General features: G+C 45.8%; 1 protein-coding gene across 4 annotated transcripts in view; it reads left to right on the forward strand.

The window, feature by feature from the left end:
- USP28 (ubiquitin specific peptidase 28) overlaps positions 1-23,219 on the forward strand; it is a 977,853-nt gene that overhangs the window by 413,649 nt on the left and 540,985 nt on the right. The gene's annotated exons all lie outside the window — the stretch shown is intronic.

Below are 23,219 nucleotides of genomic sequence, written 5' to 3' on the forward strand. Positions count from 1 at the left end.
ACAGCTAAATCTTACACACCCCTTAGGGAAAGAAGAAGTTGATGAAAATAAAAAACAGACATCCAAACTTCACTGCTGCGTGGAAATCTGCAAGGGCGAGAACATTAACAGGGTGAAAGTTGAAATCCTACATAACCTAATCACCCAGTAGCTCCCAAAGTATTCTCAGTTGCCCGTTCTCCTCTTCAAAATGCCCAGAGGAGTGCTTAGTAATTTCTGCTCAGGATGAGACTTTGTAATTTAACATTGGCTCAGGCTATATCACTGCTTCCGTTTTTACTCCTTAGCCGCCACGCCCCACGCCCCACGCCGCCTTTCCGGGTCCTGCACTGTTACCTGATTCCTGAATCGACTTTGTTTACTCTGTGGTCCTCCACATATTCCCCACTCCCCTGCCCTTCACCAGCCCCCCCCCACCAGAAATGATACACGGACACGGGTTGTGGATGAACAGGCCGCAGTTGCTTTTTTTAGCAGGAGGTAGCTTACATGTGCTCCGTTACTCTTTACTAGGTAATACAGTATCGGGTTATTCTGCTCTGAGCTGCACACCCTTACTCTCCCCACTTGGTGGCAAGCAGCATCCGTTGAGCGGGACTGACGCTGTTACTTTTCCGCTTTAACTTAGCATGAACTCTAACTTCATGGCGGGCAGTCTCCGTTGTGCGCACCTGACCCCGTCAACTTTTCCACTTTATTAACTTGTTAACTTGTACTTCGAACACTCCCCTGGTTTTATTTTCAGCCAGTTCCACTTTTACTACTTTCCCAGGTGCAGGATCGTTCACCTTTTCACCCCCTATCGCCTGCCCCCATCCTTGCTCCCCGTTGGCCAGGTATACGTGCACTAACTTTCCATTCACCAAACCGTTCCTAAGCCTGGCCTCCAGCTTCCAGGTCCCCATCTTATTCCTCTCCCCCGGGGTTCTGCCGCTCTCCTCCTCACCCCTCCCTCCCTAGGTACCTGACCTCTGCCCCTTCCACCCGGTCTCCAGGCCTACTACTCGCTCTCTGTTGCTTGTGACTCACCCATTGTTGCCCCCCCATAGGTTTCTGTTCTCCTTCATTCCCTGTTGCACTTGTCCCCTTCCCTTACCCCCATGGCCTGCTCCTCATTCCCCTGGGGGTTGTTACCCCCCCCCCCACTCTCCTCCCCTTTTACTCCCCCCTGGTACCTAACCACTAGTTCTTACCAACTTCCCAAGTAGCTGCGCTGCTTTCCGTACATTTGTCCCCTTCCCCCTTTCCCGATGAACTGGATACCCTGGCGCCCGGTTACCATGTACCTGCCAGCCCCTACCGCCAGTTCCTTAGACCGTCACCAGCCTTGATCCTTGCACCTATCCACCTCCCCATTCCTTCCTGCCTACCACACATATGCTCTCCCCCATTCCCCGTGGCCTGATGAGTTAAGTACTCCGCTGCCGTCAAACTCAGACACTGCCAGTCCCTGGTGGATTCCAGCAGGCCTACCAGCCTGGAGCACCATGTACCTCCACTGCGACAATCCAGCTCTAAAATTCAAACACAGATTAATACATTCAACAATTTCTAACAAGCTGTGTTATTTATTTATTTATTTATTTATTTATTTGTTCAGGTGGTCAGGCGGTTGTTTCTTCCTTCTGAGGGCAGAAACATGAGGCTGCTTTCCCCCCTTTTCCCTGCTTATAAACCCACCCAACAGGGATGGTCTAGCTCACCCCCTCCCCCATATGCCCCCTATTTGTGCCTTGTTGTCCTGCCCCTCCCTTCTTCCTGGGCCTGTGGCCGGCTAGTCTGCAAGGGGTCCCCCCCCTCACCCCGCCTGCTCTATAGTTGTAGGGGGATGGGATCCTTTGCCCCAGGGATGGCTGGTCGGGGGGGGGTTCGCCTACGTTTTCATCTGCTTTTATCCCTGACTGCGTTCGGCGCATCCCCGGGCTTAAAATTGGTTTCAATGCAATTCACATATGAAGGCTCACAGTCCTGCTAGCTCTTTCTAGACCTTATTCCAACTAACTTGCCCTAACTATTTTTAAATTGAGTTTGCTGCCAAGAGCTGAACCTCAAATGCTGAAAAGGGTCTTTTTACTCTTGTTAAGCACTTGGCAATCTTGAACTGTTTGTGAATTAATACTTTTAGAGTTCAGTAGTCTACCATTTCCACTTTAAAAAAGAACATGGTCATGTCACTGCTTCAGTGACTACTTTTAAACGTTCTTAAATTGTGTGCTGAGACTGCTGCTACTTGCAACACTGCTCTCCTTTACTTCTCTACCTCCTCGAAACACTGTTGAACAGAATTGGTAAGGAGTCACTACTCCCATGGACATGCATACTTTATTTTTAAAGTGGGTTGCTTCCTTTCCGATCTTGTGCACTTGTTATAACATTTATGGACACACTATTTTTTTCAGAGCGTCTGTGATCTGTTGAACAGAGTCACAGACATAACGCTGCTCTGTTAAGAAAATGCTTCTCGCTTGCGCACAGATGTAACTGAAAACACGTTGACTACATCTGCGAGCGTAGGTCAGTTTCGTTTCAATCTTCGCTTTGTGCCACAACACTAACTTCAACACGCTCCAAACATTTAACCTGTATTCACAAAGAGAAAAGGGTCATCTTTGGTGAAGCGGCTCAAAGCAACAACTGAGTCAGTTTTAATAAGCACAATCCAAACATAACTCGCTGTCTTCCCACCATCAAATCTCCTCAGTCTCACACTGACCTCAACTACTGTAACCTTTTTCTGATTCTGGAGTTATTTTCTTGGTTTCTTCACAGTTCCGGCCTGAAATAATCTGGATAAACATCAAACTGGACCTTCCTGCTGGACAAATCTAAATGAAAGGCAGTTTAAAACACTGGCTGAGTGCCCAGGTTCCAAACTCGGCCAATCAACTCTACGCAGCCCCTCCACTATTTGGAAACTCTCCTGTATCTGAATGAAACTAGTCAAGGCCTGACCAACAGTGAATAAATAACTTCTGAATTACCACCCGAACCAGAAAAGTACCTCCCACTCTGTGCACAACCATATGGGATTCCCTGGACCTAACAGTACCTCGTTCCCACGGCCATGCCTTAGGGTTTTGCTTCCAGGGAACCTTTTGTGAAATGTGGCAATCAATTGAGGAGCATGCACATCTTTAACCCATTCCCAGGATCTTTCCTCAGGACCATAACCTTTCCAATCAATTAAATACTTTAATTGTCCTCACAACTTCCTAGAATCCAGGATTGCTTTACCCTCATACTCGAGGGATTCGTTTTCAGAAATCCGAGAAGGAGGGGGAAGTCTCTAACCACGTTCCTATGTGCACTGGCTTGAGTAAACTTAAATGAAAAGTAGGATGCGTCTTCATATTAACGGGTAATTTCAGCCTGACTGCCATTGGATAATTATGTTTTTTTAATTTCAAAAGGACCCACAAAGCTAGGACTAAATGTGTTCCTGCCCTTTAGTTTACAGTGCTTTATAGACAACTAGACCTTACCTGCAACTTCGTAAATGGGATGGCCTGTAGGTTTCAAATCTGCAAACCGCTTGTAGTCGGATTTACTTGTTAATAAAGCATTTTGAGCGCATTCTAGTCCGGATGTCTTCGCTAGCACCCTCTCCAACAGCAGGATTACCATAGTTCTCTGAATCTAATTCTCTCAGGAAATGTGGATGAAAGCCCGGAGTGCAAAAGAAGGGACATTTTAGTGGGATCGTTGGCCGAATGTTTATGAAAATTCTGCAAGCCAAACTAAATTAACCCAGCCACCATCAGATTTTAAATGGCATCTAATGAACTTTTTCCAATTCTTGATTTACTCGCTCTAACTGCCCATTGGTCCTGGGGTGATAGCCAGAGGAAAATCTAACCTCTGTCCCTAACTCCTGAAAAGAGACCTCCAAAACTTTGAAACAAACTGTGACCCCCATCAGAAATCACTTGACTGGGTAGACTGTGTAACCTAACCACTCCTTGTAAAAGCTCCTTAGCAAATCTAATAGTGGTCACCTCGCCCTCTTTGGTTGATACATCTACCACTACCAGTGCAGCGGCGCAACCTTGATCTTTTGGAAGATGGACCAAAAAATCAGCTTGACATAGTATGCCAAAGACGTGGCGGAATACTCGGTCTCTAATAACCTAATTGGCTTCCCAGTCAAACTCTTTGATCGCACAATTTTTCACAAGATTCTAAGAGATCGCGCAACAGAACTACTTGAAAAGGCGCTGTCAAAAGAAACGCCCCGAAGGTTAGAACTTTTATACAATGCAAGTAAATAGTATTTGTGATCCTGCAACATGAAAAAATCTCCTCCCACAAATCTGATTGGCCTTCTCACTTTGAACCCCAAAACACAGGAGTAACAAGGGATACCAGGAATATCTAAATACTGTGACCTGGCCTGGATAGAACACAAAATACTTCACATTAAAGGTCAGAGTACTGTTGTGTTTATGTGGTGAGTCCTAGTGCAGTCTACCGGTCTACATACTCGCAATAGCTTCACAACTCAAGAGACATCTGTGAGAGAATGTCTTTCAAAAATCATGTACTGAGGTGAAACAAATTGAATTCAACCCAGTGGACACGTAATTACAATTCAATGTTTTTTATTAACATATATAGAAAAAAATAATTCTAGAAAACTAATCTCATAATTATAAAACATTCATCTGTATCAATATCAATAAATTCATTAATCAATCCATCAGATTCATAATTGGACTGATAAGGTACAACATTTCCATCTAAAACCACAACAAACCACACATCAACCATACTACATTCATACTCAAACCAATCATCCAATCACTCAATTGTAACAGGTATTTCATCAATATAAAAACAATCATACTAAAATATAACATTACAATTTCTAGTCCATTATTAATCTGTACCGTGAATTTGTCACAGCTGAGCCAGCTTAATATATACGGTCTATTCTGACTCAAGCTAGTGTCACTAAAAGCTGTTTACAAATAACAGTACATTCCCCTTCTCACTTTAAACCCTTATAGAAAAACATGCATTGCAATCAATAATTGGGTCCACAAACGTTCCCACATCACCCTCATTTACACCCTGTGATGTCAAAATCCACCCCCAATTCCCACAGCACAAAGTTAAGTCATTGAAACATTTGAGACTACCAGCAGAACTTTATCCAACTGCCTTGGTCACCTCATCCTTATTTTCATGAGAATGGCTTTTCACCATGACACCATCAGACCCTTGAACACGGACATACTACTATACAAATGTTGCGTATGAGGGACACTCGAGGGAAAATGTCCTATGGGGCAATTTGAAACCACTGTGGTTCTTTTAGACTCCATTAGGAAATCGTATTTCATAAATGATTTTGAATTATAAAATGGTCATGTATTACTTACTCGTTGGCAAAACCTGTGAGCTCTAATGTGACTTCAAAAAATAACAACCACTGTGTACTTCTCTGAGCGCTGGCCTGGGTTTGCAGACTCTGCACTAAATCACCAGCAAGCTTTTAAGGTCTATTTACCACGTTTTGTTTGACCACTGTTTGATTATACTTGTGTGCTCCTGTATTTATGGATTTATTTTATTAAGGATTTTATTTCACAGATATTAGAAAGATCCCCCTTCCCTTTTGCAGTACTACTCTCACAGCTGATGTGCGTTCCGTTATACCGCATTGAACTTGAATCTTTATTACATTATTCACCCCTTTTATTAATGTATTAACTACATCTTTTTGGGCCTCTCGTTCCTTTTTAGCATTTTCATCTTTATGTATCCCCCATTTTTTCCCCAATTGAGTCATGTCTCCCCCGGACTCCTCCCAACCGTTTAAATCTTCCCCCACCCATACCCATACACACCCTGTCCCATACATTGAATCCAGAAATCTAATTTTCAACATCTGCAGGCTGTGTAAAAACCGTCCATCAGGATCCACCTCTTCATTTTTCCCCACTTTTTTTATTTCTCTTTAATTTCAAAACCGTTTTTGTCAACATTCAAGGATAACATCAGATGTTCTTTTTGTTTGTTAAAATATACTTTTGAAATGTTTTTAAAAACTCAGGTGATAAGAATGAGCACTAGCAGGGGGACATTCACTGGAAACGATTTGTAAAGCCAGGTGGGTTCCCATTTGAAGATCTTGTCCAGCCAGTCTTTTGCTTACACTCTATTGACCTTGCTTGTCCTCTTTCCCTAGAGTGTCTGCATCTCTTGTATAGCTACATTTAGAGTTCTGTTGAAGCTTCACCATCTGGTATGGCCGTGCAGAAACTTGTCCCAAACTTGGCGCAGATACCTTCTTCGATGGCGGTTAGGAGGTCCAGGACAAACCTTTTTTGTAGGCCACCAAGTGCACCAAATCCTCTTTGATTGCGTTTAAACCTTTTGCTGTTGAGTTGGCCAGTTGCAATAACTCATATCGAGTCAGCTGCAGCCATTTAGAATTTGCTGCAGCCTGTACTCCTGGAAGCAACAATGAAGTGAAAAAGGTGGCATATGTGAAAAATAAGCAGTGCTCATCCGGGATAGCAGCCAGGTTCTCTGCACTCTTTCTTGAGAAATAATTGCTTTCCTGCTTTCTCCTTCTTTTTTGCTGCTCATTTTGTTGAGCCATTTTTCCCTGCAGTGCAATCTTCATGGCAGAGCTATTCTGAGGCACCACACGTGCAGAGCTGTGCTAAGTGACGAGAGCGCAAACTCCAGTCAGGCGGAAGCAGGGCATATACTTTAGATCCACAGGGCCACCAAAAATCGATCACTGCAGCTGTTCCCCGCATCAGCGCTGCATTTTCACCGCCTTGGCGCAGCCCAAATTAGTCCCCCATAATAATGGATTCACTTGACCTGAAACACAAAGGGAATTGAGTAACGCTCCTTATGTCAACTGGTTGATGTTTTTCATGTAACCAAGTTAAAGCATGAACATTTTTTCCCTAAGTTGCTCGATAGCTGTCATTAACCTTGGCTGCCAGGTTTTGATCAAAGCCCACCAGTCCTTCAGCATGACACTGCATTATTCCCCCTCCCATTTATGCCCATAGCACACTGCTCCTTCTATTCTTATCAGTGCCCTTGTGTGACACCAGGTGACACTTGCCCTTCTTTCGTTTTGCATTGCAATCTTTTCTGGTCTCTTATTTTTAATTCTCCCTGTTTAGGACCTTCAGTGACATACTCCATTACCTTATGCCGGGTTTTCTCATTTTGAACCAGTTGTGTTAATTTTACGACATTGTCCTCATATACTTTTTCCCCCTTCGTCCACCCAGTAAATGGCCACTTTTTTACCTTGGAATAAACTTAGTGTTCTACTGAGAGACAGGTGCATTAGGCATCCCGCCTCCTCATAGGACACAGCTTGGGGCACGAAAAACTTGTACACTCCAACTAGCATGTGCCATTTACTCTCTTCCCACATGCATCATCTCATCATACCAAATATTTCCTGGTAATTAATTATGCTCTTCCTCAATGGCATGGTGGAAGCCTTCCCCATTCATCACATTTCTCTTTTCCTTTTTTCTGTTTTCATTCAATTGTTTCACTTTTTTCTTTAAATATTTAATAAAACAAAAACATTAATACTACAATAAAACATATTAACATCATTACACTCCAGAAACCTGAAAATGTATTTCTTTGTCACACATTTTGCATTATAACCTTCTTCAGCACTCCCCTTTGCTGGATTTATTCTGAGGGCTGTTAGAAAATGAAAAGAAAGTTTGCTTATACTCCCCATTATGTTGTGCTTTGGGAGACTGTGCTCTATTATTTGCAAACGTCGGCTGTGTGTACCCATCCATGCCATCCCTCGATCTTTACTGCAGTTGGTGTATAATAGATGATGGTATGTGGACCAGAGAAGCGTTCCTCTTTCCACTTACTGATGTGGGTCCGCAGGAGGACGTGGTTTCCCCCGAAAAAGAGGTGTTGCTTGTGGGAAATGTTCGTGTGGATCACCTGTTTGTCCAGATTAGTTTTTAGGCCTCCTCTGCAAGGAGATATAGTTTAGGGACTTGGTAAGTTCTTCAAGATATGTATCAAATCGCCCCCTGAATAGCAGAGGAGGAGTGAGCGTCCGAGATTGTAGGCGACAATGGAATTGAAACATGCGTTCTCTGCCTCTTGTAACAGTGTCATGAGGAGTCAAGTGATGATCACCTGCAGGCGTATTTCTTAGCGCAAAGCAGTGCACCCATGATTTTTCAGGTGTTTCCACAAACTTAGCCAATCGCATTGTCAGTAGTCCATTCGTCTTCTCTACCAAACGATTGGCTTGAGGATGGTAAACTGTATATAGTTTGCTTTGTCCCCTGGAGTATTGTTCCTTCCTTAATCAAATTGTTGGCAAAGTGATGTCCATTATCAGAACAAATTTCATCTGGCATCCCCCACCTCATAACGCCTCCCTCACCAGAAATACAGCTGCAGAGCAGACATCATTGTGGGCACAGAGACCTGCCTCAAGCCAACGTGAGAATAGACATACAACTACAAGCAGGTTAAGGATTTTAAAGAGGCGTGACACTCCAGACCAGGATGCTTTATGCTGACCAGGGATGCAGCGCACAATCAAAACGCTTTTAAATTTATGAATTTGGATTCAGCTTTGAGAAGGCAGCAAACCCCTCTCACACCCCCTTTAACATACACCCCGTGTCACAATGGACCATGAACCAGGCCGGTGTGTAATGATAGAATATTTATTTTTAATTTTGAATAAAAATCAAACACATTCAAAATAGGGCAGCAATCACCAGTGTGGTGATAATTACACAGTAAAATGATAGAGTACACTTTGTTTGACCTTCTAGCCTAAGATCCATAATGCACAATTGAAAGAAAGCAAAGTTACTGCTGGATAGTGCTTTTAAATGACACCACAGTTGAGCATTCCCCCTGCAACACTCCCTCAAACCTCTGTTAACCAAATTGTGTGTGGGTGGAGTGGAGTAGCAAGGAGTCAGGTATACTATGCAAAAATTCAGATTGAAAATCCGACCTGCCACCCCTGAATGGGAGGCAGACATCGGATTGAGCTCCCTTAAAAAAATGTGCAAAATGCCACTCGGAATTACTAAACAGTTGTTTTACATGTGCGGTTGAATGAATAAGGCAAGAATGTGTATGGTTGCCTCAAAGAAGCAAGAAAACTCAGAAGCTACTAGGCAATGGACTAAACAACGGGCATACAGTGTTGAAAATCGACTATGGAAGGAAACACAGTGCAACAAGAATCACACGTGGCAAAATTGCAATTGTTACATTTCACAGGTTTAAAATAGCAAAACAGCTTGGTAAATGAGCTAAACAGACAAAATCAGAATGCGGTTTTAATGCTAATGTCCAAAGGCACAATGCAGGTATGATATGAAAGTGAAAGGGTGATTCTGGATGGGTGACAGTATGTGGTTATAAAAGGGAAAGGAAATTACTTTCGCAGGCAACTCGGTTTTGTTAGAAAAAGGATTTATTCTACTGCAACTATATTTTTAATGGCTAGATTGTTAAAGAAACCCCCAGTACGCAAGGAGGTTACTTGCAAGGTCAACCTATCCATGCCGCGTTCAGCTCTATATGGGAATTCATTACATTATTGAAATTAGTACTAAGGACTTCTAAAGCAGACTGGAATGATTTGGAAAGAATTGCGTTAACACATGGAGATTAACACAGATTTTCCTAAGGACAGGATGCACAGAGGATTCTGACAATTTTAAGGATTTTGCTAGGGTATTTATAAGATTTCTATGGGATTGGACATAATACCAGATAACAAAGCAAGGGATGCAGTTTTTGGTTACTGAGGAAGGGAAATACTTACCACAAGCACTTGAATGGAATAGTTTAGACAGCCAGTCGGGACACGGGACAAAGATCTGGTCACTTGGGCAACAGTTGGGCTCTCCTCTAGGGACACAGCGGGGCAACCGGAGTCTGCTCTCAGTAGACAGCGGGGCCCATCAGCTGGGCAAAGCAGGTAGCTTGGCAAAGCAGGATAATCCCAAAAGGGTTCAGCAGCCTTCTCTCCTTATTCCCTGAATTATTGGGATTTTTGGAGGGTTTAATTCTGGATTAGAGGTTCTGCCTGGGTAAGAGGTTCTGGCCTTGATCTGCTATCAGCTACCCCTGGCCTGGCTGGAATCTTGCAGGGTGAATGTTGGATGTCTGGATGTTGAGTTGGATTTTTGAGTCTTGGATTTTTTTGAATGTCCTCCTGACTCCCCCTAAACTTCATCCTTATAAAGGCCGGATGACATCAGGGTATTTTTACGATGTGGGCAGAAATAAGATAGACCTACCTCTAAGAATCGGATAGGTCAGCCTATAACTGTCGCTGCCTCCCTGTTAGCAGATTGGACTGAAGGAAGTGACTCTGTTTTATTGTGTATGTTTTTACAATGTGCTTTGTTCTTCCAAAGTTACTTTTGCCAAAATCAGTTATGGAGCAAAACACTTATATTTACAAATGTCATCATCAGGAAACTTAGGCAGATTCCATATTTCACAAGGGACATTTCTGTTCAAACGCCAAGTTTGTGCGATATTGTTTAGTCATTCTGGCAATCTTTCACCATTTCCATGGAAAGCATCTCACCTAAAATTCTACAATTGTCTACGAATATACATATTATCACTGGGCATATTTTCATTAAGTGGCAAAACTGTACCACATACGCTTTCCCTAGAAATGCCAATTTCCTGGTGTTTGTCTTATTTTAATGGTGCAAAAATGACATTTAAACAGTCATAATTTCACATTACTGTTTCTTTAGGTTACTATAATAAATACTTTGATATCAAAAAGTCCTTAAAATCAAATGGATGACATCTGTCACTGGAGGGCGGTCCTTAGGATTTCCCCAGTCATCCTACCCCCAGCAGAGCTACCGTAGCAACCTTTCATTCTGGTAGACTCAGCTGAAGAGAGGCATCACCAGGAATTCACACTTGCCTGTAACAAGGCGAGTTCCCTTGATCCATTGTTCCTGGCTGGAGAAATGCCAGGAAGTCTGATGAGGTCGCCACATCCCACACCTTGGCCCCTTTCATGTGCCCAGGGGGCTGGTCCACTTGGGGAAGGTAATTCTGTTCGCAGGGAAGGCAGGGCCCTTTGAAGCCAGTGCCCGCCAAACCTGTTCTGCTGGTCTCAAAGTAATTTTAACATTTCACTTTCAAAAGGCATTTTCCTGCTTGGCAATAGGACCATTTTACACGTGGGTTAATTTTTCTTGGGTGTCACTTTACAAATGCGTTTTTTCCTCATCTTTATTCTGAACATTTTTAAATAGCCCTAGTCAATTTCTAATATTCAGGAATCTGTTCAACACAAGGGTTCTTTGAAACTGGCATAAGCAAAGAGAAAGCAACCTTCTTGTGGAGAGTTTACCTGTGTTATTTTGTTGCAAAAGTAAAACGCTTGCCGTAAGGCCTGGAGTGAATTTCTTTGCTATTTCCCAGATTTTACTTAACACATAATGCCTTTCAGGGAGGAAAACCAGCAAAGGAGGGCCGAGCTCCTTTGCTGGTTTATAACCTGAAGATAGATGGGCATGAATGTGTCTTGTCAGCAACCAGAACATTTTCTTTTTCTGTGTGAAGTTTTGAGCTGGCAGCATAGCAGTGCTGCCTTTGAATTCTTTTCTTTGGTGCACATGAAGAAAATACATGCAGCCATTCTCATGGTGTTCCATGTTCCATCTCGCACCATATGTGCTCAACAGAGACCACGTAGCCATTATTTTTGTAGCTGCAAAACGCAGTTTTGGTGCAAGGGAATAGTGCTTAGCAAAGCCAGCGCTGCCATTCTTCTTGTAACTGCTGAAAATGCAGTTTGATGGTGCAGGGGAGTTCTGCTGGGCTGGTAAATGTACCCCACAAGGTACTTGTAAGAAGGGCAGCTTTCTTACATATCAACATAATCAATATGCAAGTGCCTGAAGGTGCTTTCTGGTCGCGGCAATGTTACCTGTACAACTCTCAGTGTGTGACCTGGCAGAAACTTCTGGCAGATCATTCAGTTACTTATATACTCAGACAGATTCATACAGATTTGGCACACACCAGTCTTCACTTATCCCTGCAGCCACATGCTCTTTCAATACATAGGTAGGATAGTGAAGGTGTTCCAGTGCCAATTGTAACAATTTCTTGGGCATGACAACCTTTCATGTGCTATCATGTCACCAAACTGCGTCACTTGGGGATAGAAAATACTCTTTTTCCACAGCTCATTTTCAGCATCTGATGCTTCTCCTTGCAATTCAATTATCTATAATATTGGGGTTGCATTGACATTTTCTTGCAATACATCTTTTTCTTTGCTCACTTTTAATATTGCTATTAGGAGTATGTTTTCTTTTTCGCCAGGGAATGTCACATGTGATCCCTCTGGCATATATGCTGCTTCTTTTGCTGCTCTGTCTGCTCTTTCGTTTCCTAATGAGATAACATCTTGCCATCCTGTATGGGCTTTGCATTTTATTAATGTTAACTCTACTGGGAGCAGTAACATGTCTAGTAGTTTACTCAGTAATGTTGCATGCTGAATGGTAGTGCCATCACCTTTTTTAAGCCCTCTCCTTTCCCACCTTGCTAATCTTGAGTGTACTGTAGAGGTGACATAGGCCGAATCAGAGAAGATGCTCACTGCTCAGCCTTCTGACATGTTAAGTGCTTCAATCAAGGCCACTAGCTCTGCTGCTTGTGCAGAGTAATGGTTTGGTAGACGTATCTGTGAGTACACTATCAACTCCTCCCCATTCTGTACTCGTCGTCCAAACCCCACCACTGCACATCCCGAGTGCCTCTGTCCTGTGGTTTGGTCAATGCTGGAACTCCAGCCAATGAAAATCATGCCCCCCGCCCATCAATGACTTCTTCCTTAACTAGGGGATTACCTTCACTCCTGTCAATGCAACCTACAAAGACATGCATATAATCCCCTTCTACTCTCTCTCCAATGAACGCTGCTGGGTTTATTGTCCTGCACCTCACCACTGCTATTGCTGGGTTGGTTAGTATTGCCTCCTACTTTGAAGACCTCTGAGTTGTCCGTGTTGATTTGGTTTTTCTCCAGTATGGCAAACCATGCAGGTTCCACGTGCAAAACTACTGGACACCCCATAGTTATTGTGTTAGCCTTCTCAATAGCGAATCCAGCAAGAGCCTGCGCACATGGGAAATGTCCCCGCATTACTGCATCCAGTGACCCACTGTAATATGCAAGTGGATTGTGTCCCTGTCACTTTTTGTGTGTCAGTACTGCTGTTTACTTTTCCATCTGAATGTCAAAACCGGCAGCTTTTCTTTGTAATTTACTGTTGCTAACACTCACTAGTGCATGCGCTAGCTCGTGTTTTAGCTCATCAAAGCTTTCGCCCATCTTATGTGTGTTTTTGTTTTTCTGTGCTTGTTTTAATGCTTACAACAATGGCCTGCTATATGTGGAATAATCAATAATCAAAAGAACAAGTTACTTACCCTATCTGGTAACGTTCTTTCGATGGGATGTTCCTCCGACGTTTTTCACATCTATGACGGGTAATGACCACAGCTGTGCTGCTTTGGAATTTTATTTGGCGTAGGCATCCTGCGTCAATGACGTTGATACGTTGTCCCTCGAGGGCCTCGGTCGAGGGTCAACGTCACTGGATGTTATATATAGGACGCACGGCGCCCGTAGACTCAGTTGTAGTTTTTTCCCAGAACGTGTGGCACCAATCTCCTGCCAGTATGACTGCAGAAAGCCTTGTGGAAACATAAGCTGCAATCGCATAAATTCTGTAGAGGGGCAGGTTTGGAGGGTGCGATGTGAAATACGTCGAAGGAACATCCCATTGAAAGAACGTTACCAGATAGTATAAGTAACTTGTTCTTCGAGGGGATTGTGTCCTCCGACGTATTCCACATCTATGACAGACTCCCAAAGCAGTACCAACGTATGGAGGTGGGAAAAGAAATTGGAATTTTAGAATGCCCAATCATTTGAGGGCGCTGATAAAATAGACATCGACCGAGGCACCGATGACTTCGACAACTGCTTCGAGGGCAGAACCCCGAGAGTGTCCTTCAATGGCTTCGGCGCCAATGGTGTCTTCGGAGCCTCGAGAGAGTCCCTTGACGGACACGGCGCCAATGGCGTCGACGTCTTCTTGGAAGGCTTCACAGGTTCCGATGGCGTCGAGGACCGGGACCTGGATCTGGCACGGCTATGGCGATCAACCTTGTCTGCTTTGGACCTCGACAGCTCCCGATGATCGCACCGACCGGCCGAGCCCAAAGGCGTGCGAGTGGTGGCTGGAGCCCGTTCCTTGCCGGCTTCTCTCGAAGGCGGAACAGTGCCTTGCGATTCGAAAATTGCCATCATCTGCTGGCAGAATGCCTCCCATTCAGCCAGCGATGAGAACTTGGTGGGACAAGTCAACCGCCTTCTGGCGGAGTACTCCGACGAGGACGGGGAAGGCGACTGGTGACAGCGCTTCCGCGAATGCCTAGAAGAGGCAGAGGAATGGCGGGACCCACTCTGGGACAGAGGCACCCTGGACTTTCGCGGATGCGGAGAGTCGCCCCTCGAGTCGTCGGTCGACAGCCCAGCAGATTTTGACTTATGGGGCTTAGACACCCTACCTACCGTTAATTTCTTATTTTACCGCAAGGCCTTCAATGTCAGGGTCTGGCAATCATAGGTGGTGTGGCTTTCGCCAAGGCACCAGAAGCAGACGTTGTGCGGATCCGTGATGGACATCTTGGAACCGCAGTCCCGACATTTTTTAAAGCCTGACTTCGGGGTAGAAGACGAAGACATTGTTTCTGAAGTAGAAGAACCGAGCGCGCTGAGATTCCGAACAAACACGTTTGTGGAAACAACGGAACTGAGGCTACAGGCGCCGTGCATTCTATATATAACATCCGGTGATGTCGACCCTCGACGGAGGCCCTCGAGGGACAACGTATTGATGTCATCGAAGCAGGACGCCTAAGCCCGAAAACATTTCCAAAGCAGCACAGCTGTGGTCATTACCTGTCATAGATGTGGAATACGTCGGAGGACACAATCCCCTTGAAACCCATGCTCTGCAATAGTTGCACAGGCCCAAAATTTGCTGCATCTCTTTCACTGTTTTTGGTCGTGGAGTCTTGTGTACGGCCTCTACTCTTTCTGGTGTTATTTCTCTCCCGTCTGCTGACACATTCTGACCCAAGTACATCGCCTCCTTTTGACATTATTGCAATGTCTCCCTGTCCACCTTGTATCCTGTGTCTGCTAGCAGTGTCAGTAGTGTCACCGAATCCCTTCTTCACACCAATATGTCATCAATGTACTGTATCACTGTGCCAGCAATCTGCAAATTGCTCAAGCCCATTTGTATTACTCTGTTGAAGATGCTAAGCCCTTCACAATACCCCCGAGGAATTCTAATATGTTCGAACTACGTCCCGCAATACGTAAAGACAGTGAAATACATCAGAGTCTGGTGTAGTGCAATGGAGAATAAAGCATTTTTTAAGTCAACTATTTATTTTATTTTTTCTATTTATTGTGCATTTATTAGGCACTTATACAGTAAGTCAATTCAACAGCACAACAGGGAGTGAACCTGGGATTGTAAAACAAGGAATACAGTGGAAGGTAAATACAAACCTACTATGCCTTGTGAGTATTCAGAACGTGCAAGTGCAGCGGGAAGAGGGGAAGTGGGGGGGGTCAGGGTAAGTGTTTGAATGTCTGTGCTTGTGGGTGAGCGGCAGATGAAGTGCATAGTAATGTAAGTGCTATGCGGCCTGAGGCCACAGTGGGTAGAAAATGCAGGCATACAGGAATGAGGCTGGGGAGTGCTGAGGCAAGTGCTGAGAGGTAGACAGAGGCTGGGGTGATTGAGTATTGGAGGCCAAGTCCCAGAGGGATGCATAAGGGCTCTGGCCACCAATCAAAGCGATTGTGAGATTAGCAGAGGAGGGACGAAGGAAACGATGAGGTGAAGAGGAAAGTCTTGAGGAGTTTCCGGAATTTGAGGAAGTCCTCCAAAAGATGAAGAGGGAGGGGGAGTTTGCTGAAGAAAGTGATCGGCCAGCGGCCCTCCGTTTAGCGAAACGCTTTACCGAGTTGGGGCCAGATGACAGTAGAGGTCAAGAGGGAGAGGATTTAGTAAGAGAAAGCTGCAGATACTGTGGTCCCAGGCCCCAGCCTTGTGGATGATACAGAGGGATTTGAATTTAATCTGTGCCACAACCGAGAGCCATTGAAGAGTTTTTAGGGCAGGAGAGATGCGGTCCCTGGGCTTAATGCCAAGGATAAGTGTCTCTGCTATAAGGAAGGCATGGTATCAAAGTAAGACGGACACAAGTGACCTCAGGTCAAGGGTGTTTATTGAACTTTATCAAGGGTGTGCTAAATGCCTATCTAAACCTAAATCTACAGATGGGAGCAAGCTACAACCATCAAATAATAATAATGCAGTCCTAGTTGAGCCTCGTCAAAATAAAAGGGCCTACACTAGAAAAAGAAACAATTGCCAATCCTTACTGCAAGTTACAAATAGTGTGGGGTAATGTTCAGGAAAAATGAAGAAGTGTTCACAAAATGATAAATCAGGATGTTTAGGCTGTTGGCCTCCCTTCCCCACATTTTCAGCACGGGACAAGGCGGTTCACACGAGCATAGCACACACTTGGGCTTCTTCGGCACAATGACAGTTCCATTACAAACATCAAGGCCTTCTATGCTCAAGTCTCTTAAGTTATCACAAGTTTCTTGATTCAGAGGGCCTGATGTATTAAACAAAGTTTCTTTCCAAGTATTCAAGTAGGGCAATTCACTCTTCACTCAGGATTCCCCTCAGCTGGGCTCAGATCCCTTTTCCACCACAATCTTTTCTCCGGTGACTCACGGTTCACCCCGGATCCCCCATAGTTGCGCTCAGATCACTTTTACACAATTAGTCTCACTCAGCTGGGCTCCGACCATTTACAGTTCGTATTAGCTATTGAAGAATTTCAAATGTGCACAGTGCTTGGCTTGACCCGTTGCAGTACCACTTTGATTTCACAGTTCACAATTTTACACTCTCAGTTGGATACCTAATGGAGACCTTCGAATGAGCACCCACATGGTGCCGGACCACTCTGTATATGGTATCTTTTTAAGTTCAATCACAAAGTTAATTTACTTCTTTGGTTCCAATACATTGTCAACGCCTCACACACAGTTCTCTTTATATAAAGTTGCCGCTTGCAACGTTGGTCCTAACAGACCGGGCTGCTATCAGTCTCTCCGACTCACCGGCTTTGCTGACTTTACTGGCACTGCTTTGTTGTGAGAGCCAAGGACAGTACCACTGCGGCAATTGCTCCTCCCCGCCTCGGCTATCGATGCCTTCAAAACACAATGCATCTTTCTTCAGTTTTATTGTGTGCAAATCAAATTTGTCATTTTTGCATTTTAGATCCCTCAACAATATCACCCACTTGTACAACATAGTTTACCCTCCCTCCCACACCCTCTTTCTCGCCCCCCTGTATACAGTTCAACTAGACTCCTGTGTTACTTCCCCACAACCAGTAATTTCCTACTTATTCACACATTTGTACCCCCATGGATAAGCTATCGACCATATTTATTGAAGAAGGGCAGCCATATCTGTGTCTGTTCTCGTCTGAGATGTCGGGTATTCCATGTTGTAGATGGACCTTGCTTTTTGGACCCATTCCTTCTCTGTGGGCACAGCCCCCCCTCTTCCATTGTTGAATTGTTGAGCTATGCACCATCTCGCCGCCCCCAACAGGGTGTGGACCTTGTGACCCTCCTCCACCCTCTCTGCCCCCTTCTCGTACACCACAAACAGCAGTAAACTGGGTTCCAGGGGGGGCTATCCTGTTTAGTCCCTTTAACCACCCCAGCACCTCTTTCGAAAATGTCTGGATAAGTGAGCATTTCCACCACATATGACAGTAGTCCCCCTCCACCCTCCCACAGTGCCAGCAGTGACATTCCACCCCTGGATACATTTTTGCTAGTGTCGCTGGCTGATATTGCCATCTATGTAGTTTGAATTCCTGTATCCTATATTGCAGGGATAATGTGGACTTTTTCACCCCTCTGCACATTTTACCTCACAGTTGGTCGGTTAGGTCAATTCCCAGGTCTTTGTCCCATTTCCCCCGTGCTGGCAATATATCTATGGGTTGACCCCTCCTCAGTTCCCTGTACAGCCTGGATGTCCTTCCTTTGGTATTGGTTTCTTGTAACAGTACTTTTTCGAAGGGGGTAGGTTCTCAGGATAGATTACCTCCCCATGTAAGTCTCGTCAGGACCCCTTTTAACTGTAAATACTTGAAGTGCGAGAGCCCCTTCATTTCCAGGCAACCCTCCAGTCTGGTTGATGACACAAATTCTACCTCTCCCCACAACTGTCCCGCTCTGGAGAGCCCCGCCTCGTACCACCGTTGGAACCTCAGAGGCTCTCTGATGTGATTTTGTATAGGTGGTGCCTAGATACAGCTACGGGGAGAGGGCCAAGTTGACAACCATCGGGTGGCACTTCCCTTGCGCCAGATTGACCACCACACTTCTAAGATGGGATGTGTCAATACGAGCCTAGGGACTTCACTTTATGGAACCCACATCCACTCGCCCAGCGTTATTGGCCGTAGGATGGCATTGTCTATACGACCCCACTGCTTCTTTGTGCTGGGGTTTAGGTGGTCAACCATAATCCGAGTGTTATCCGGGGTTTTGCTCATACACAGAAAAACCGTAAGAGGGCCTTCTGAACTGTGGCCTGGAAGTGGGCCGGCACTGTCGTGGGGAGCATTTGAAACAGGAACAGCACGTTGGGGAGGACCGTTATCTTGATACAGTTCAACTGTGCCGTCCTGGATAGGCCAATCCTACTGCAATACTGCAGGTCCTCCTTTATCTTATTCCACAGAGGGTCGGATAGTTCTTCTCAAATAAGTTCTCAGGTTCACTCGTAATTTCTATCCCTAGGTAGCGAAAACCCTCCTGCTGCATCTGAAATACCCATTAACCTACCCAGTCGATGTCCGCCTGTTCCCAGTTTCCCATTAGGAATGCCACTGATTTGGAGAGGTTGACCTGGAACCCCAGCATTTCCCCATATTCCTTAGCCCCTTTAGAAGGGCTAGTACCGATGACTGTGGGTTAGTGAGGTAGAGTAGCGCATCGTCTGCAAAGAGGCTTGCCTTATACTCTTTACGACCTATGTGAACACCGGCTATGTTTCTGGACTGTCTCAGGCTTATTACCCAATGCTCCATCACCAGGGCATACAGCGGTGGGGTCAGGGGGCACCCCTGTCTTGTCCCTCTGTGGAGCCCTGTCGTCCTAGACATGTTCCCATTAACCGCGACTCTTGCCCTTGGGGTATAATATAGGTCCCTGATCCATCCCAACCAGCGCTCTCCCATTCCCATCACCTCCAGCACCCCTTCCATGAACGACCAGTTCACCCTATTGAATGCCTTTTCGGCGTCCAGGGAGAGGACCAGGGCCTCCTCTCTGCATTATCGGGTCATATAGGATGTGTAGGGTCTTTCTTAAATGAACAGATCCTTGCCTATTTTGAATGAACCCTGTTTGGTCTAGGTGTATGAGGCCAGGGAGGTGTACCTCCAAACGAGACGCCAGAATCCTCGTGAAAATCTTTGCGTCCACGTTGAGCAAAGATATGGGACTATGAAGTGCAGCCCGCCTTGTCCTTGTCCTGCTTGGGATCACCGTTCTGAGTGACTCCCAGAAGGTCAGGGGTATGTCCTCAGCACGTTTTATGGAGTTAAGGACCTTCCCCAGAGGCCCTGCTAAGGGGTCTTGAAACTGTTTATAGAAGCCTGCTGTGTAGCCATCTTCCCCAGGTGTCTTTCCCGTTTTCAACAGACCTGTTGCTCTCTTAACCTCTTCTTGTGTTATTTCCGCTTGGAGCATGGATCTCCCCTCTGTTGTGAGGCGGGGGATGGGGAGCCTGCCCAGGTATTCCTTTTTCTCCCTTCCTTGAATATTTACCAGTTGGGAGTACAGTGCGTCATAGAAGTCTGCAAAGCGGTCTGGGATGTGGTCCTTGGATCAGAATGTCACCCCGTTCTTGTCCCTTAACCGATGGACCCTCCTGTCTCCCCTACATTCCTTGACTCTATTTCCTAGCAGGGTCCCCACCAGAAAACCCCCTTCGTAGAACCTTTGTTTGGTGTATCTCATCTTCTTTGCCACTTCCCCAATCAAGAGCGAGTGTAATTCTTGCCTCTTGTCCTGCATTGTATCCAGTAAATCTTCTTTGTCTACTCCCGGTCTTGTCAACCTCGTCCTCATGTCTCTTAACTGTTCCTTTATCTTCCCCTCTATCAGTGCCCTTTCCCTCTTCTTTTTTTTTTTTTTCCTTTTTTTTTTTTTATTTAGGGCCGCTTCCGCTATGAGTAAGCCCCTCACTGTCACTTTGGCTGCCTCCCAAACCGTCTTTGAGCTTGTCTCCCCTGTACCATTTACAAAATATTGGGTTGTTTCCGTCTGGAGGAAGTTGCTGAATACTGGATCCTTATGGAGGCCATTGGTGCACCTCCAGCGTTGTAGCCATCTCATGGGCTGAACTTGTCACTGTTTCAACCTTTGGTGATGGCACTGTGGCCTCCTGCTCATTTGGAACTAGTAGGAGGTCGATCCTTGTATATGTGTGATGCGGGTTTAAGAAGATGGTGTACCCTCCTCCCTGTAGCTGCTTGGACCTCATACATCTACCCAGAAGTGGTCTTACAACAATTGGGCGAATGCTTCATGTTCCTTTCTATTTGCTTTAGTCTTGCTTCCCCCTGCTGACCACCAGTGTACTGCCAGGTCTGCTTTTAGGTTGAAGTACCCCCCCATTAGCATGCCGCCCCCATTCCTCAAGCACCAAGAATACCTTGCACAGGAATGCCAACTGGTGTACGTTTGGTGCATATATGGAAGCTAGGGTGATTAATCGCCCTTCCACCTGCCCTTTGACTGCCACCAGCCTACCACCAAAGGCCCTCTTAACCTGCACATCCCTTAGTTACATAGCTCTTGATAGGACAATCCCCACCCCCTCCTTTTTGCTTGTCTGTCCCACCACTAATCCCTTGAGAGGACGTTCCTCCCACGCCTGTAGCGTTTCTTGTAAGAATAGTACTGATATGTTGGCTTTGCGGAGCATATTCGACATGAGTGATCGTTTGTTTGGGGAATTCAATCCCTTAATATTTAGCGTTGCCACTTTCCGGTTAACCATCTCCCCTTCTTCACATCCTCTCTGTGCACCCACCCATGGTTTGACATTGCCCCTGGTTTAGTTGTGGAGTTGTACTGCATTTCACCCTCCCACCTGTCCCCTCATCTATCCATTCCCTCTCCCCACTAACAATGTGGGTTCTGCTTGTGTTGCTAATTCCCCTGTGTGTCCTCCTCCTGCTGCCTTCCCCTCCCTCACCCACCTCCCCATTGAGGCGTTCAGCCTCCTGTTGTTGAGTATCTGGGCATTATGGCAAAACCACCAAGGTAGTGGTCCCTGTCTTATTTTCTTCTGACACCATTTTCCAACCTCCCTTTGTAGCGCAACATTACAGCGCTGCCTGACCCCTTTACCCCTTGTATCCTGCCTGGTGTGCACCCCCTTTATCAAGTCAACCCCCACCCTGATACCACATCTGTGCTTCGCTAATTTCCTCCCCCATTAAACAATTCAATCAGTAACATGGCAACGGCTAAAAATTCTTCCTTCTTAACAATATGTACTGCACCCCTCCCATGGTTCGCCTTCCCTCTTCCTCCATAAGCGGAACTTCAAATCATATAACTGAGTCTTGCACCCTGGACTCCTTGAGCCTCCTGGGTTGATAAACTAGCATCAAAGCGATTTGTGTCCCTTCAGGTCGCCTGAGGTCTGGGAGGCAGGTTGTTGAGCTTCTGAAATGTCCTAGCCACCTGTGTTTTGTGCCTTCCATGATCCACCTTTGGGCCTCTAATGGCTTTTTGAATGGCTCAACCTCTTCTCTATCCCCCCGGTTGATCCTGAGTGTGTCCTAGCAAGTTCTCTGTAGTCCTCTTGATGTCTTCCTTGTGCACCAGCTGATATCTCCCCCCACCCCAATTCGAATAGGAGTGCAACGGGTTATCCCCACCTGTATTGCACCCTTTTTCTTGGAGCCACCATGTTAGGGGCCCACATTTCTTGCGTTTCAAGAGGGTTTACTCACTTTAGTGTTCTCATAGTCGATAACCCCTAATCTTCTTGCTTCAAAATATCAGCCTTGTCTCGGTAACAGTGCAGCTTTACGAGCCCATATAGGGGTCCCCTGGCGCCACTTCCCGCCCTGTGGACACCGTCCAAAGCCACTTGTTCACCTTCTTTGGCCCCTCGGACCATCCCTAATATTTCTTTAATTTTTCTTCGAAGTCTGGCCCTGGATTGCCCCTCTTTTTCTTCCAGTCTAAAAAAGCAGAGGTTGTTGCGCCTCTCTCGGTTCTCTATGGTTCCCTTTGAGCCCTAGGTGAAACTCTCTTCTTTCAATGTCCCGGAAGTGGACCTCTATCTGGTATTCCAGCACCCCTGCGGAGACTTGACTACCTTTGCGGATAGGTGTGCCACTTTCACCCCAATGTATGTGCGCATTCCGTGGCTCATTTGGATGTTTCGTTTTATGGTCCCAATTTCCGTGGCACATGGGTGAGATCCTCCCTCCGCCTTTGTTGCCGCCATGACCCCTCTGTCTGGGTACTGGAACTTCGAGAGAGATATTTTATTTTCCAGCTCATTCACTTGATGGGGATCTAGTGTCAAGGGGGGAGGGGGAGAGTTACCTTTTGTGGCCTGCCCTCCTTACTTCTCTTTCTTCTTTCTGTGCCCCAGGCAGAGCACTTTCCACACTGCAGTGTGGCGGAATTTGGAGAGACCTTCTCCCTCCACTCAGTTTCCAATATTCTCTTTCCTGAACTTTCACTGACTGTCAGGTACTGGCCTCACCATGTTGCAGGTTCCACCAGAGTCTTGATTGACATTACATGTGTCCCCTAGGGGTGAGTGGGGTGGCGCGGTCTCTCCCCCTGGTTTTTCCTTACCGCCTGCACCCTTCCCTGACCTCGCTGTTGGGGACCCGTGCGGTGCTGGGATCACCTGTGTCCCCACTGCCCAGTTAGGGGCAATTGCCAGGTCTGCACATTCCTCTGCTCTGTGTTGCCTCTGGGATGTCTGTGGCTG

Source organism: Ambystoma mexicanum, chromosome 9 (genome assembly GCF_040938575.1).
Source record: "Ambystoma mexicanum isolate Mex_15411 chromosome 9, UKY_AmexF1_1, whole genome shotgun sequence".
In the NCBI taxonomy this organism is placed as follows: domain Eukaryota; kingdom Metazoa; phylum Chordata; class Amphibia; order Caudata; family Ambystomatidae; genus Ambystoma; species Ambystoma mexicanum.